Below are 15557 nucleotides of genomic sequence, written 5' to 3'. Positions count from 1 at the left end.
ATCAGAAAACTGTCCTTCCAAAAGAAGGGCTTCCTACAGAACATCCCATTTAACCTCATCCCACCAGCCCCATGCAGTCTGAGTAGGTTTCCTTCTTGCTTATATTAGCCCCTCTTTTGTCACCAGAAGCTTGCCTGGATGTAATCTGTATTTAAAGAATTCCTTCTTTAGCTTCAGAAAAGTTATATTAGAAAAAATTATTTAAGCGATGTTACTGAGAAAGCCAACACTAAACCTTACAGGGAACTCTACAAGCTAGGTAAAGAGTAGATTATCTTACTTTTCGTTAAGTCAGCTCCTTATTTTTTAAACCAATCTCATGAAAACTGGAAAAGAATATTCATGACGCTTTAAAACTTACCACCTTTACAGGATTTCTTCTTGAAGGGACTATCTACATGCAGACATTCAGGAAAACTATACTAAACGAAATGAAGCTGGTAATTTAAAGTGGATTTGTTAAACTACGTGAAGCCACTTATATGGAAATCCCTATTGAGAATTAAGATGACCTTGATCTTACTTACTTCATCTCTAAAGAATAGATACCCAGGATTTCCATGTAAATTAGCTAATACTTTAAAAAAAATTCATATTAACTCTCCAGCATATTCCTCTGTAGCAAACTCCTTAGTTAACATACTTCCAGTATTACCATTAAAGTTCAAAAGGTTTCAGGATCTCCTGAGTAATTATTTGAGTACCCAGCAACTGTGTCAATAAAGAGAAACTGTAATAGACTAAATATGCTGCATTAACCATGACTATTTAAAAGAGTCCTTAAACCCTGCCATCTGTGGTGGTGGTTATATGTACTTCCAACTTATTTCAGCAGGTCAGAAGCCCATTCATCACATGAGCTAAATGCATAGGACGGAGGCGGTCATAAGACAGGCCCAAGAAGACTGCAAGTGGTAAGCTGCCAAAACAGCTCACTTCATCCACAACCCACTCACTGCCCAAGTCATGAGGATCATTGGAAAAGCAACAGCAGACTGGGATTTTCATACAGAATCATTAATTGTTCTGATGGTCTAGATGCGGTGGGCAAACTCTATAAACTAGGCTACCACTTCTGCACCCCCTCCCACATACCCGTTGGCCCTCCTGGGCACGCCCTTGTGCCTGCATGTTTTCTGCGGGGAAGGCACCAGCCCGGTCCAGCCGCGCATCACTCTAATCCACATCTATCCTTTGTTCCCGCTGTCCCACACTCCTGACATTTGGATGTCTCATTTTTGCCCTGATTTTTTCTCCGTCTCTTACCACCATGTTGTGAATATAGTCGCTGCGTACTAAGTTGTCTATATACCGACAGCATGTACAGAAAGAATTGGGGTAATGTTCAAGTTGCAAGTACTGGATACTTTGGAGGTGGGAGGTCTCTGTCTGGCTGTGCAAAATTCCAGTCTTTTTCTTGCTGTCCTCTGCCTCATTCATTGCCCACTGTTACTCACTCTGGCAGACTCAAGAACCCTTAAATTTTTCTTGGTAACATAATGATTTTCAGCCTCTTACACTGTAAGTACCTCTAACGGCTAAGGAAAATGCAAAAAAGATCTTGGTTGTGCTGCCCTTCATGAATAATGAGATAATGCTGGTGTGTGTTGTGAAAAACTTTCATTTTGGATCAGTTTTAGAGTATGATGTTTTCTTAAGTGAAATGGGTGAATTTGAGCAGAACATATGCCCCTTTCTAAGGACAATGCGGGGCTTGAGGATGTGTTTTTCATGGAATAGGATTGGGAAGCATCCGCTTTTTAAAGAAGCAAAAGAAACAATCTCAGAAAATCCACTTGTTCCCTATATTTCGGTGTTCTGTGCAAATGGAAATGTATGTGTATTCATATCCACTGACACGCATCCAGCTCAAACCAGAGAACGCAAGCTCTGGTACTACCCTTGTTTTCCCCTTCTCTAGTTCTTGCCTTCTCCTCAGAAAAAGGATAAACAGCAGTAGTCGTTTTCCCTGCTGCTGCTGCATCTTCCCAGGCTCCTTCCCATGGCAGGGTAAAGGAGTTGTGTGGCTGGAGTCTGCCCACCAAAGCAACGTGCTCATGGGGCAAACCTAGAGAAACCATAAAGGAACATGAGCTGGCAGTAATTTGTAGCGAATCTAAGTGGAATGGAAATACCCTTCTGCAAAATGTCCAGTTCTTGTTCCAGCCTGCGGGCTTGCAGGAAAGGAGGCAGATTTCTGGTTTAGGATGTGTAAACTGCTCACTGGACCCTTACCTTGTCCCTATGAACAGCTGAATCATTTTTAGTTCAGTTTTAAAAAGTAAAGAAAATCACCCCTGGGTAAAGAGCAAGCACAGTAAATTTCAGGATGGGTCTCCAGGATTACAAGGGAAGCCATGGTGCTACCTATTTAAGCATTCATATAATATGATATTTCACACAGTCACATGCCCTCATTTTGAACCATTTCATATGGAAAAAGACTATATTCTGTGTTTTATGCATGGGGTTTTGTTTTTTTTTTTACTGCAGACATACCTGGAGCCCTCAGCTCAATTGTGATCTCTGCTACATGGCACCAGGAATTTTGTTCTTAAACCAGTCTCCCTGTTTTCGTATCACTAGAACAAAGAATTTACCTTCAGCCTGTGTTCATTTTTTGGTAATTATTTTTCCTCTCTATACTGAGCAGTTGCAGTGTTTCAGTCTCTCAGCCTCCAAAGGCTTAAACGTCAGAAATAAATAATTTCTGTTCAGTGTTTTTTTGGGGGGGAGGGGGGCTGAGCAGCAATGAACATGCATCCCCCAGGTGGTTGTCAGTTGTAAGTGAATGTTCCCCCTATTTCTTCCTTGCCCCTGTCATTTCCTTCTAAAGTTGACCTGAAGAACAATGGTTCCTTCCCATAAGTGTTTAAATACATGCAATTATAACGGTACTCTGATTCCCAGTTGCAAATGGGAAGAGCAGGCTCAGGAAGAATTCAAACCTATGGAAATTATGTTTTATTCTGCAAACTGAGCAAACATCAGGATCCTCTCCAGAGCCCGAAGATGGAAGCAGCACCCTGGCATACAATGAGGATGACTTGGTAGCCACCCACCCCATGTCACAGGACCAAAGAATGAAAGCCCTGTGTCTGCATGAATGACAGAAGGACCAAGAGTCCCCAGTCCAGAAGCAGCTGCAATTCTAATATTACAGCAAAATATTAGCACGCACCAAGGCTTCCTGATAGCAGATGTGAGAGCTTCCACTGAGATAATCACTTTCATAAAAATAGTTTAGTTGAGGGAGGGGGCAGAAGATTAACAGTTTTTGTGGTTAACAGTTTAAGGGTCCAATTGTGTTCTCAAGCCTGACCCAAAAGTTGGTTAAAAGTGCATGGGTACTTGTATTTCAGAGTGACACATTTCAATGTCCCAGTGCAATTTGGACTTGCGGAGGAAAAAAGCAGGGGTTCGTAGGAACCCATAGCATTAGGGAAGCGACGGGCAAAGGAGGCAATTCTGACTAGAGTTTTTAATGATTTGAATGAGTCAAGGGTAAATTAGCCAAAAACAGCACAGAAGTCTGCTTTAGTAAGTGTTAAATGTATCAGGGAATTTACAGGCATAAAATTCTTCACTGGAAGACAGCAATAAATATTAGCTGATAGCCTGTAAAACTGAGAATGCTGCATTAATAAGATCAATGCAGTCAGATACATTAATATAAATACAAAATAACAATTACTCATGCCTGGGACTCAGAAGTAAGACAGCACCATGTAAGAATGATGAAGAACATTTATATTTATTAGTAACAGAGGAGGATGCTAGATAAATTCAGATCAGTCCCCTAGGAGTAAGCATATTCAACTTGGCAGGCCGAGACCGCTTGTGCACAACAATTCTAAGAGACTTGGCTGAAGAGATCTCTGGCCTGCTGTGATGGTCTTGAATATATCTTCGAAATGCAGGGGAACGCTGAAAGACTAGAGCAGTGTCAGTATGAAGTGAACGGGATGAGCGGAGGAGCGAGCTCAGCTGATGAGCTTGGTATCCCTTCTGGGCAAGAAGAATGTGAAAGCCAGGAAGGGATCCCATTCATAAAATAACTGAAGAATAAAGACCTAAAAAAAGCCATATCACATAATTTTATGGAACATAAATCTTGTTAAACAGGGCATGCTAAAGCAGGCAAATGCAAAGTTGTGTATTTAGGAACAAAGAATGGGAGCCAAACCTACAAACCAAGAGTTGTGTTTTGAATGGCGGTGTGTCTGAAAGGGGGGGGACGGGATGGCGTGTCACAGTGACAAGCAACACCATACGAACTCCTGGCCTAATGCTCTGGAAAAAACAAGTAAATGTGTTTAACCTGGGGAGTACTAAGCAGGATTTGAGGTAGTTTTAACCCTAGATTTTTGAAGTTTTTTAAAGTAGCAGTACTACTACTGGAATAGTATAAAAATACTGTATACAGTCCTGTGCACACATTTTTCTAAAGGGTGTTTAAAAGTTCAATGGCATAGAGAAAAGAAACAGCAAAATTTCTTCTGGTCTGGAGAAAAATGTGTTACAGAGAAAGATGTAAGGAGCTCCTGCCTGCTTCATATACCAAAGGAAGACAGGGTGAGTTTATTACAATGCAGGAATATGCTTACAGTACAAAACATAAAGTATAAGAGAATTCTTTAATTTCCTGGAGGAAGGAATGACAAGAACCAATGCAGGAAGGTGAAGCACTTTTCTGAGGGGAAGAAGAAACGTGTTCTTAGGAGTGGGGTGATAACTCCTGCTGCAGGCGGTCCTGAATTCTCCCACTTCTGAACCTTTCAGATGAAGCCCACGTGCTTTTCTAGAAGCTGCTCTTTAGCCAAATAAAAAGGTGATTGAGTAAGACGGCGCAATCTGTGATACACAGAAAGCTAACGAGACAATCTCATGGTCTCTTCGGTCCTTAGACTCTGTATCTAAACTGCTGTTACTTACCATGATTAGAAGGTAGGCAGGTCTCTCTGGATTTTCATCAAAGTAACCAAGAATGCTGTTAGGGCCAAAGACCATTCCTTACTCCACACAAGGATACCATAAAGCTACAGGCATCTTGAATTATTTCATTAGGAAAAAATAACTCTTTTAGTCCTTCTGCTCATTAAACTTGGAAGCTTTTGTATTAAAGCACTGAACAACAAAGAAGCTGTTGGGTTTGGATAGTGACAATGACTTCAAGGGGGCTTCACAACCCATTTTCTGTGGGAGGCTTTGACCCTCTTAATATTAAAAGAAAAAAAAACCAGAAGTTTAACATGTGCGTTTTCCCTAATACCATATGATAACAAATATAGAAACGGTGAATATACGTCTTTTGTTGGTAGAAAACAGTAAAATACTATAGCAAATCAGCATAATACCAAGAAAATCCTACAAAAGTCACTAGGAGCCACCAGTAGGTTATCCAGTCTACACTATTTGTGGTCTGCAGCATATCCCTGCTGCTAGTGGAAAAGGTTTGAGCTACAAAGTACATAATGTTCTTGTGTTTACTTTTATTAAAAATAAAAAGCCACTATTGTGAAAGAATGTTATTAAAGGTAGAAAGCCAAAAGTTCTCTTTGAGTTTCACTGCAGAAAGGATGCGGACGTCACAGGAGTGATCGGTTATCTACCCTATTCATCTCCTCTGAGCTTCAAAACCAGCAGAAGTTTGAATCAGAAATAAAGCTGAAAAAAACCTGAGAGGTAAAGCAAGTTTCTTTTCCTCCAATGCAGATGGACCAAATTTGATAATGCCCTTCACCTTCCCCCAACAACGACATGAATCCAGAGGATGTCAGTTGACAGGAGAGGTATTATCGGGAGCGCACGCCTGCACCAGCTTCTCTGCTAAAGAGAGCTCTCGAACACATCGGTATGGCGGTAGATTTGCAGCAAAGCCTGCAAGAGGAAGTTAATGTTTCCATTAGCTCCTGAATTAGGTTGCTTTGCTATTTCCCTTTGCATCCTTGACGATTTACTGTTCTAGCTTATCCTGTACTCTCCTCTGTAGGCTCAGATGGAAAGAACAGGGAGAGGTATTTTTCTGCTTGCACATTCGTCTGGCTTTACATCTTGCAATGTTTATGGCTTTGATGTGACTTTTTGAGGAAAAGCTTACACTGGGCTTTGCGTGGGCAAATTTGCCACATTCTCCTACTTCATTATTTCATCCAAACCATACTCCAGAAGCTCTGGTTTTAATATCCTAATGCATTTTTTTAGTTCAGAATCACAGAAAAATCAATACGCAGGAAAGCAACACCGTCAAACTATTATAGAGTTCCCCTGTTAAATTACCGTCTTCAAGCTCTCTTGATCAGGTCTGATTTCCTCTTTAAACTCCTTTAAAATCTCTTATGAGCCCTGGATATCACTGTAGAGCATATCCTGCTTTCAAACATGCTTTCACAACTGCTCACAGTTTCAAGAGACTTAATAACAAGCAGCACTTCCCCCGTCTGGGCAGCAGAAATCTCTGTAGCGAGGCAGGGTGCCTTCCTTGCCTTGACTTTCAAAGAGAGCAAAAGCTTCGGGGACACCCAAAGTCTTCTGCACTGCCAAGTTACCCCGGACGCTGAGGCCCCCTCCATATGTACAAAATAAGAGTCCTAGCGGACCCCCTCCTCTTGGCAGCGGGTGCGCAACGTGCAGAGGCACCATCCCAAACGGGGCACACAGCCGCTCGGGTTCAGGCAGCCTTTTAAGCCCCGTCCTCCGTTCGATTCGAACGATCTGCCGCAGATCGGCAGGCGAACGGCTGCTTTTTGTGCAGACCGTTGGGCTGGCGAGCAACCGACCCCGCTGGCCAGGCCGGCGGAGCTTGTAAAATAACGACACCCTCCCTTCCCCGCTCTCTCAGCATCTCTCCACATTTTGCAAGAACCTTCCACTTGAGTGGAAGTACCTTCTGTTAACGAGCAATTTCTGGTCACTCGAATTCGCAGCTTTGCTCCAAAGGGCACAGGACACGGCAATGCTTGGAGATCCAGAAGGGTAGAAATAAGGTATTTAAGACAGAGGTGATGGACAGAAGAAATTCAGAATGGCTGAAGTTGACTCAATTAATGTTAGGGCAGCAGTATAGAGTATGAAACACAGGAAGCAAGAAAATAAAACAAGTGTAGCAAGAAGCCTGAAAAGTTATCTGAAGATTTGTCATCTCATCAATTAAAGGGGATACTTGCCATTGCAACAGGCAGCATTGAATTGTTTATAAAAGTATCAGCTAAAAGGAGTAGAATAACAGCCTTTAGGTTTGAATGTTAGAAAATCAACAGCTGGAAAGCCAGCAGAAGAGACGAACCAATTCAAATGACATCTTTAAATGTGAAATCGCTGACCAGCTTAGGGAAAAAAGTTTTACAAGCAGTAAAAAAAACAAAAGATAACACAACTGTACTATTACAAGAAGCTCCTTTGCAGACGAAAAATGAAAGCTGCTTGAGATGCAATATGAGAACAGACACCATACTGCTCTTCAGGCCATCAAAAGGAAAATGGGTGGCAGTTTTATTAGTCAAATACCTCCTTTTCATCCTAAAAGACTGGTGTTTGAAGAGGGCAGATATGTTCTGATCAAAGACCTCTAAAAGGGTAACTTAAAGGAGTGTATACTCCATACTGTTCCATCCAGGGACAAGACTCATTTCTTTATCTTTTTTTTTGAGATTTTTTAATAAAATTTAGGAGAGGAGAGAGAATTTTAGTCAGTTCATGTATCCAGCCCTTGACAGACCAAGTTGATCAGGATTTTCAGGTAAGAAGGTAACTTAAAGCTGTTCACTTTGTTTGGTGCTGGTAATTTTCAAAGGCAGTAAGCTCTTAACTCAGGGGATGCTCTTACTATTGTCAATCACATGATGCGTATTCAGGCACTGATGTCTTCCCTGTCACTAGTAGCTTGTTAAATCCTGTTACTTTGATCTCCCTGGATATAATCAGTCAGTATTCTCACTCCCCATGCCTAGTTTTAAAAGTCTGAAATTTAAAACAAATTATGTTAATGGCAACTGGATGAAACTCTGCTTATAACTTAGGGCAAAAGAAATATCTATAGCTTTTCAGGATTATCTAAAAGAAAACAGTAAGCTCATTGAGATAACAAAACTCTGTGAGATGCTTGTAAAGCAAGGATAAATGGTAAAGTTACCAGTAAAGCTTTCCATCTTAAGAAATCAAGCACCAGTGAAGACAAAGGTCTGGTAGATCACTTTCAGTCCAAGATAAGCAGAAAGCTACTAAAAGGGTTTATTAAAAAATGCGTAAATCCACAGGGATTGGAGGGACTGGATTTCCTGCAAATCTGTTAAACAGAGCCGGCCTAAAAATGCATAAAACAAAACATTATATAAGGGAAGGATGGTGGACAGGCTTTTAAAAAAGTGGATAATATGGCAGTTGCTTCAAAAGGGACAACAAGGGACATCTGGTAACATGTTGAGAAGAGATGCTGGGTGATTTGAGACCAAAAGGTTTTATTGATCACAAGTCAACTCTCCAAAAACCAACAACATTTAAATTGCTTTAAGAACTTCTTTCCCACAGAACCACAAGAAAAATGCAGAATCCTTGGATAACTCGCTTAAAAAGAGGAAGTGAGTACTATCATTGACAGTCTGAATGCAAATAAGGCAGCGGGAACAAATGGGTTTATGACCAAATACACTGTTGTCAGACCTATTTATCAAGATCATGCAAAGAAGAGGTGGTTTCTCTTGTAGAAGAAACAAATAAACTGAAATTTTAAAACACAGATAGTTATAAAGCTTGAAAATTATACAGGTTGGACTTCCTGTCTCTGGATGTAGAAACATATTTGATTAAATAGAGCAGGAATTAATAGTCTTGGCACTAAAAGTATGATTTTGAAGGTAGGTTGAGGACTTGCACTTAAGCCCTATAAAGATCCTACAGCTCCCCTGTGGATGGATTTAATGTCTTCAAGGGGAAGACATTTGACAAGGTCCTGCAGACAGCTGATGGCTGTTCGATCTGTCCATGAAGAATTAAGCAGAATTCTCAAAATAAAGCAACTGGGGGACAGATCTGAGACAGGACCTGCCATAACTCTCTGAAACTTGCAGCACAGGATCCCTTATAAGCAGTGGTGTTCCAAAAATGCAGGTACAGCTCAACTCCTATGGTTTCTACATATAAAACGGTTAGTCAAGATAAAAGGAAAGTGTTAATTTTCTGCATTTCCCAAAAAAACCTCAGATACAAAACTATTGCAGATTAAAGATTCAGTGAGATACCTGGATATCTCAGGTCTTTTAATATGTCATGGTGTATTAATCTGGACTAAAATATAAAATCTATTTAAAAAAAGAAAAAGAGCTTTAAGAAATGGGGTAAGAACAGAGATTTCTGAGACGGGCTAAAAAAACTTGTGAAAATGAGTATACTCCATCACATTCTTTTCCTGTTTCACTGCTTACTTGTATGTGTACCAGACAGCACTTTAAAGACTTGAAAAGCCGTTGTCATGAATTTCATCTGGCAATAGACAGAGCCAAAACCAAACAGCTCCATTCTATTGAGGCCTCCCACAATGTGAAATCTTATGGGCCTGGAAGAGTGGCACGTTATTACAAAGCTCGGCTGAAATAAGGAACTCAGCTGAAGGATGTTTTATACTTGTGGGCAAAGCCGTATTTGTAGATTGATACAGAATGAGAATGGTGTGAGGAGATTTCTGAGATGACTGCTGCATAAAAAAAAGAAACTAAGGACCAAAACAAATTAAAGCCATCTCTTTACTCAGCCTTCCTTGATAGACAAAGATAAATAGGAAAAACTGATTTCCTTTCATCTTTCCCCATTTACCATCTTGGTTAAAAAGAAACAATTCTCCACTCAATCTAATGTAAAGCTCTGCTTGCATTATGACAGCTGTCACCCATTTAGATTAACTCTTTCTGAGGAGGTTATCAAATCTTATTAAAAGATTTGTGATAACGAAGTAAGAATTCCTCCCTTCTATCAGCAGTAGCAATCAGCAATAATCACAGAAGAGCTCTCACCTGACCTTTTTGCCCTTTTGAGTAACTGACATTGATGAACTCAAGGAAAGAGTTTCTAAAATATATGTCATTTTAATGGAGAAATAGATAGGTCAGCACAGGGAATGAGAGAGAGAACACGTAAGCTACTTATCTTCCAGGCATGATTTGCTCAAAGAACGTCTTAATAAAAGATAGTTGTATCTATGTATCTGTCTTGGTAGCAATTCAATGGATATTCTGTGGTGGTGACTTTTCCCACTGGAGAACTTCTTGAGATGCAAGCTCCTTTTCTGTCATCCTGCGTCATGCCAGGGTCCCAAACATTCCCAGCAAACGTGACCAGAGCCCTTGTAGCAGACAGCAATACCCCCTCGGACCTGGTGGGCTGCCTACTGCCTGCTCCTCGCTTGGAGTTCACTTGGTGCAGAAGGAAGAGAGAATATCGTTCTCGCTGTGAGACCCTAAATGTGAAGTGATCAAATGTGGAAGATACCAAGTCTTCTCCTTGAACCAGCCCTCTCCTTTCCCCCTTAAAGATACAGCCTGATAATTCTGGAATGCCTTGGTAACAGATGGAGAACCCCATCAGGTCGCATTTCTAGAAACGAAGTCAGAATAGGAAAAGGTGTTTGTTAATACAGATTCCATTCTTTACTTACACAAAAGACAGAAATTCACCAACTTATAAGGCCAAGTCCCTAGCCATGATATTTTTAATGAATAATATTGATTAGTTATGTATTGCATGTATTCACACATTACTTTTCTTTACATTTATTAACAGGCATAATTCTTCCATTATGTGAATTGTACCATGTTAATGTTTTGTGAGTCTTGAATATCTTGTTTTGCAATTTCTGCATGTTCTAGATGTGTTTTGGTCTGGGTTTTTTAGTTGTCTAAGCAGAAAATTGTCTTTGTTTTTATTTTTTCTTTAATGGAAGGTAAATAGCTTAGGAAGTGCCTGGCCTGATGATCGTGTGCCAGACAGCATCTGGAGAGAATTATCAGCAGTAATGTTGCTGCAGGCAAGATGGTCTGAGTGTGAGCATGGTGAGTTTTCTAGGGAAAAGCAAAGAAAGAGGATTCTGAAACAAAAGGGGGAAGCTGGACAGTTGGAGAAGAGACAGTAAGAAATGAGCTGAAGAGAAAGTAGCTTAAAGTAGCCAGGAATAAGCAAGAAGGGGCAGGGCTGATGTACCCAAATAAACCGTAAGTTTCAACGATGGATACTTCTTCCCAGCCAGGCAGGTACATCCTTGACAGAAAAGGTGAGTCTGGCCAGGAACTTTCTGCTGGGCATTTCATCCCAATTTGCTTCTTTGCAAAACCCCGGGGTGAGTAGGAGAGATCCTACCGTGTCTTAGCAGACCGAGGAAGTAAAAGGCACTAGGTGTCCAAGATCAAATTAAAGCCTTGAACCCATGTCTCAAGCTTTTGTAGATTACTGACAGGCAGTCACAGGCATAAGCAGAAGAGATGCAGCCCAGTCTGACCCAATCTGTATGGCTTGCACAGTGCAGTTCTTACTTTTATTGAACAAAAATAAAAGGAATTTATCTTCGATTACACAGATAATGCCTCTCTCACTGCTGTTCTGCCCAGTTGGCTACTGTGTTCGTACTTCTGTCTTTCTGGGTCAGTCTCACATAGTATCAACACGGGAAAACTCACTCAGGTCATTGGAACTGATTTATAGCCCCAAGAATGTGAATTTTTGTCTTTGTTTTCCTTTATGCTACTTCCCTTTTTCTCTAAGGTAATTTTTTAAAGATTTTTTTTCCCCTAACCTTCTTGAGCTTCATGTGCCTGATGCTGCAAAGGCAGATACAACTTCAAAGACCACTGCAACTGCAGTCGTGGCTTGCATGGTATGGATCTGGCCTGCTGAGCTCATGAAAGCAAAGTTTCATCTGTTTTGTGGATCGGGCTCTTGACCTGCCATAAAAATAAATGCTATCTTCTACAGTTATTAAATGGTAGACTGTTTCTTGTTACTACTGTGGTATACGTGTCTCTTCCATATGCCTGTCATTAAAAATAATAAATTGGGTTCTCTTATCTTAGGGAGATCTCTTATTTTCCCCTCCTGTTTTGGTCTCCTGTTAATTTCCACATAGTCTTGCTGACAGACTCTCACAGTTTAGATGAAAACAAAATGCAGCAGCCTTTTTCCCTCTGACGGCACAGACGCTGGCAGTTCACACCTTCGCCTGATGTTCCACTTGACCAGCAGTACCCTCTGAATGCGTAAGGGAAGCAAGGTAAAAAATCCTGCACAGCGCAAGAGGAGATAAAGTTGCCTACAAGGATGGTATTCCCACTACTCTTCATCATTGTTAAAACATTCATTGACTGTTTAATACGCTGCCACGCTGCCATTCTGTGTGGCTCTTTGTTAATTAATTTCGTATATATTCTTCCCATGCCATGAAACTGCAAGTGTCTATTTGTATCATGCGATAGCTGAGCAGGATCTTGAGTATTTTAGAGATTGAACACTTTATCAATAACAATGTTGCAATTCTGAAATGACCAGTTATCAATTATCACTAATATTTTCCACCCAGTCACTTCATTGACACACAACTGATACTTCATAATAGTCTTGGTCCTCCAGACTTTATTCCTTATGCTTCCTCCAGTGTGTGTTATGCTTCACAGTGATTGCATCACAAGACACAGAATTGTTTTTCTGCCCAGTTATTCACCAAATAGTTGCATCAAAATTGGCAAACCTCCTTCTACTTCTACATGTAAATTAATTACAGGAAGTTTCTTTTTTGAAGGATGGGAATTGACATGTTTTGTTGCACCAGAGGTGTCCTTTGCCCTATCCCATGCCAGGCACCTAAAACACCCCGTTAATATTACACCATTAACATCCATTGCAAATGGCCACTCACACAATTTTCAGGATAAGAAATCATGCAAAGGCACTTGCTGCCTTGAGGATTTTTCTTTTTTACCCTTTCATTATGGTTAGCTTAGTTCCTCAGTCCTAAATTCTTCTTCTGTGGAAAAGGTAATTTTTAAAGCCCTTAGTTTCTTTCTGTTTGAAAAAGCACTTTATGCTACAATTCAGATTGTCTCCTTAAAGTCTTTCACTATTTTTTTATCAAAGCAGCATCAAAACATGAAAAGTCAGGCCTCTCAAGATATGTTACTGATCACTGTGATCATCTTTTTCTTTCATACTAGCCACCACAATCTTATTTTCATGTCAGGAATTACACTGTCTCTGAAGTTCTGCTAGTCAAATGCATGAAAATGTGCTAGAGTTGTGCTGCTGAATATGATGTGAATTCATTAGACGTGTGCATGAGCTGAGAGGTTATTCAGGAACATTTCTCAACTTTTTCTATACCATTGGCCACCTAGACCCTTTGAAAAAAGAACAACTCATGGACCAAACCAGATGATGTTGCCACAGTGGTTTTCCCTTGCAATCAAATAAAAATTTGCCAATGTTTATTTATTACTTTCATTTTCACATCTTGTTTTCTTGCTCACAACTGTACTTGTGTTTTTAGGGTGTTTCACACTTGACCCGTAAGTTCAGTCTATCAGATGTAAGGACTGCTCCCATTAACTGTAATCCTGCTACCGTTAACTGTAATATATGTAGAAGCTGGCTCAGGCACAATTACATGGAGAGTCATTTGAAAAATGTATAAATTAACATTATCAGTGGTTTTAACTCTGTTTATATTGAATTCATCTGCTGAGCATCTCTTTACATTCCCTCCATGGCATTTCCATGCATTGTTCCACTCTCTCCCCAGTGTTCAGCTAGAAGGACAATGGGAGAAAGTAGTTCCACATTTCCATCTATGTATGCACAAACGGAGTCAGCCCGTGCATTCTTTTTTTCTTACTTTTTTCCCCCCAAAAAAGCTCCCAAGGCAGGAAAGGAATGCTGGATCAGGCCTGTCCATAGTCGTGTGTTCCCTAGCATCCCACAGAGGGATGTTGTTGCTATTATTTTAACAGCAGATCTCTGCTGTTGTTGCTATTTTAATGGCAGATTTTAAAGCTTCCGCTGACATTGGTACAGACCCTGAAGCTCAGCTAGAGAAACAGAGGTGGCGAGCAGATGGTGATACAAAGGAGGAATGTTGTATCTATAAATATTCTGGTGAAATTCATATCCAGTGTTCCACATAAGAGCCAGCAAACTATACCAAACCCTTAATATGGGGTTTAAATTAGTCTTACGTGGTAAATGGGTTCTTAATCTGGGTTTCCCTGCCAGGGGATTTTCACTCAAGAGGATGTAACTATTTATATCAAACCACGGAAAAAAATATGAAGGTTAATTCTGCATTAATTATCATTAGAAAAACGTTAACATTGACCAAATAAGGGGAAACGTTTCCTTCTGCGTTGTCAGAGCTTCTAAAAGAGCCCAAGGGAAGGGGCAGCGGCGAAGGCACAACGACCACTGGGAAAATGCTCCTGAACGGTTTGTCAGAGTCGGCATTAAGGTAAAGTTGCAGTACATCAGTTGAATGTGTAACAACTCCAATCTCTTTCTGGAAAAATCAAGTGAGTACAAAGACGTTCATAAAACCCTAAAGTGTTTCAACAATGCGGTTAAACCCACTGAAGTTCTCAAACTAAGAGTTAAGACTGAAGCTTTGCATTCAAATGGTAATCTTTATTTCACCATATCTGAGTGTATTTTAGATATCAGATAATGGGTCTCACACACACACAAGTTGGTTTATCATTGACTGAACACTCAAATGTTGGCCGAAACAAAATGAACATCATCAAAACCGATACGGCCTAAGTCTGGTTTAAGGTCCAGCAGCAGGTAAGTAGCAGGACTTGGCACCAAGCTTGGCTCCCCACCGTCCACACGCCCCTGCCCTCGCCATCAGGAAGCACAATATCCTTTAAACCAAGGTGCCAAGCAAGTCTGAAAACCACCTTATGGATGCCTGTGTGAATCTGCAGAGACTCTAAACCAATAGTTTTGAGTTTTGACGTTCTGTTTCTAGCTTCAGGTGCTAATTTGTTCGCTAATCGCGATACACTGCGTTTTGTTAGCTAGCTGTCTCGTTATCAAATACATACATGTGCATAAGCATTACACAGTCAGTTTTGTTTCCTAAAGTGGCACTCAGATCTGGAAGTTGAAGAATGAAGCTATACAAACAACAAAAACTGTGTGAAAGTGTGGAACATTATTTTTTTCATCATCCTTTCATAAGCACAGAAAATAACTCTAGCCTAAAGCATCTCTTTTGAACACTGGGATATAAAATGTAAGGGGATAGGAGTGTCTGTCTATGTATCAAACTTTTTAGCTGTATGCCTTAGGAAATTAGGCTCACAGGAGGACGGTCAATTTTCCCTTTCCCCTTAATATTCTGGTCTGATCCAAATTGACTCACTGGTCAGCTTCAATCAACTTTGACAGAGGAATAGAGGTCTCAAAGGAATTAAATTTCTACAGATTCTCTGAAAATCAATGGCTAAACAAATTAGCACCCTCAAGTAAGAGGCTCTCTTGGCTACTTGCTCTATGTGCTCATCCAGGCAGAACATCCCGAGACAGGAGCC

The 15557-nt window shown here is 40.5% G+C and overlaps 1 protein-coding gene across 1 annotated transcript in view; it reads right to left on the bottom strand.

Annotated features, from left to right (window-relative positions):
- Window positions 1-15557, bottom strand: part of TBX15 (T-box transcription factor 15) — a gene marked incomplete at its 3' end in the record, with an annotated part of 105489 nt that overhangs the window by 72593 nt on the left and 17339 nt on the right. The gene's annotated exons all lie outside the window — the stretch shown is intronic.

This window comes from Phaethon aethereus (assembly GCF_964289735.1).
Source record: "Phaethon aethereus genome assembly, chromosome: 1".
In the NCBI taxonomy this organism is placed as follows: domain Eukaryota; kingdom Metazoa; phylum Chordata; class Aves; order Phaethontiformes; family Phaethontidae; genus Phaethon; species Phaethon aethereus.
Note: the sequence above shows the minus strand (reverse complement) of the source record. Positions and strands in the feature narration are given on the sequence as shown.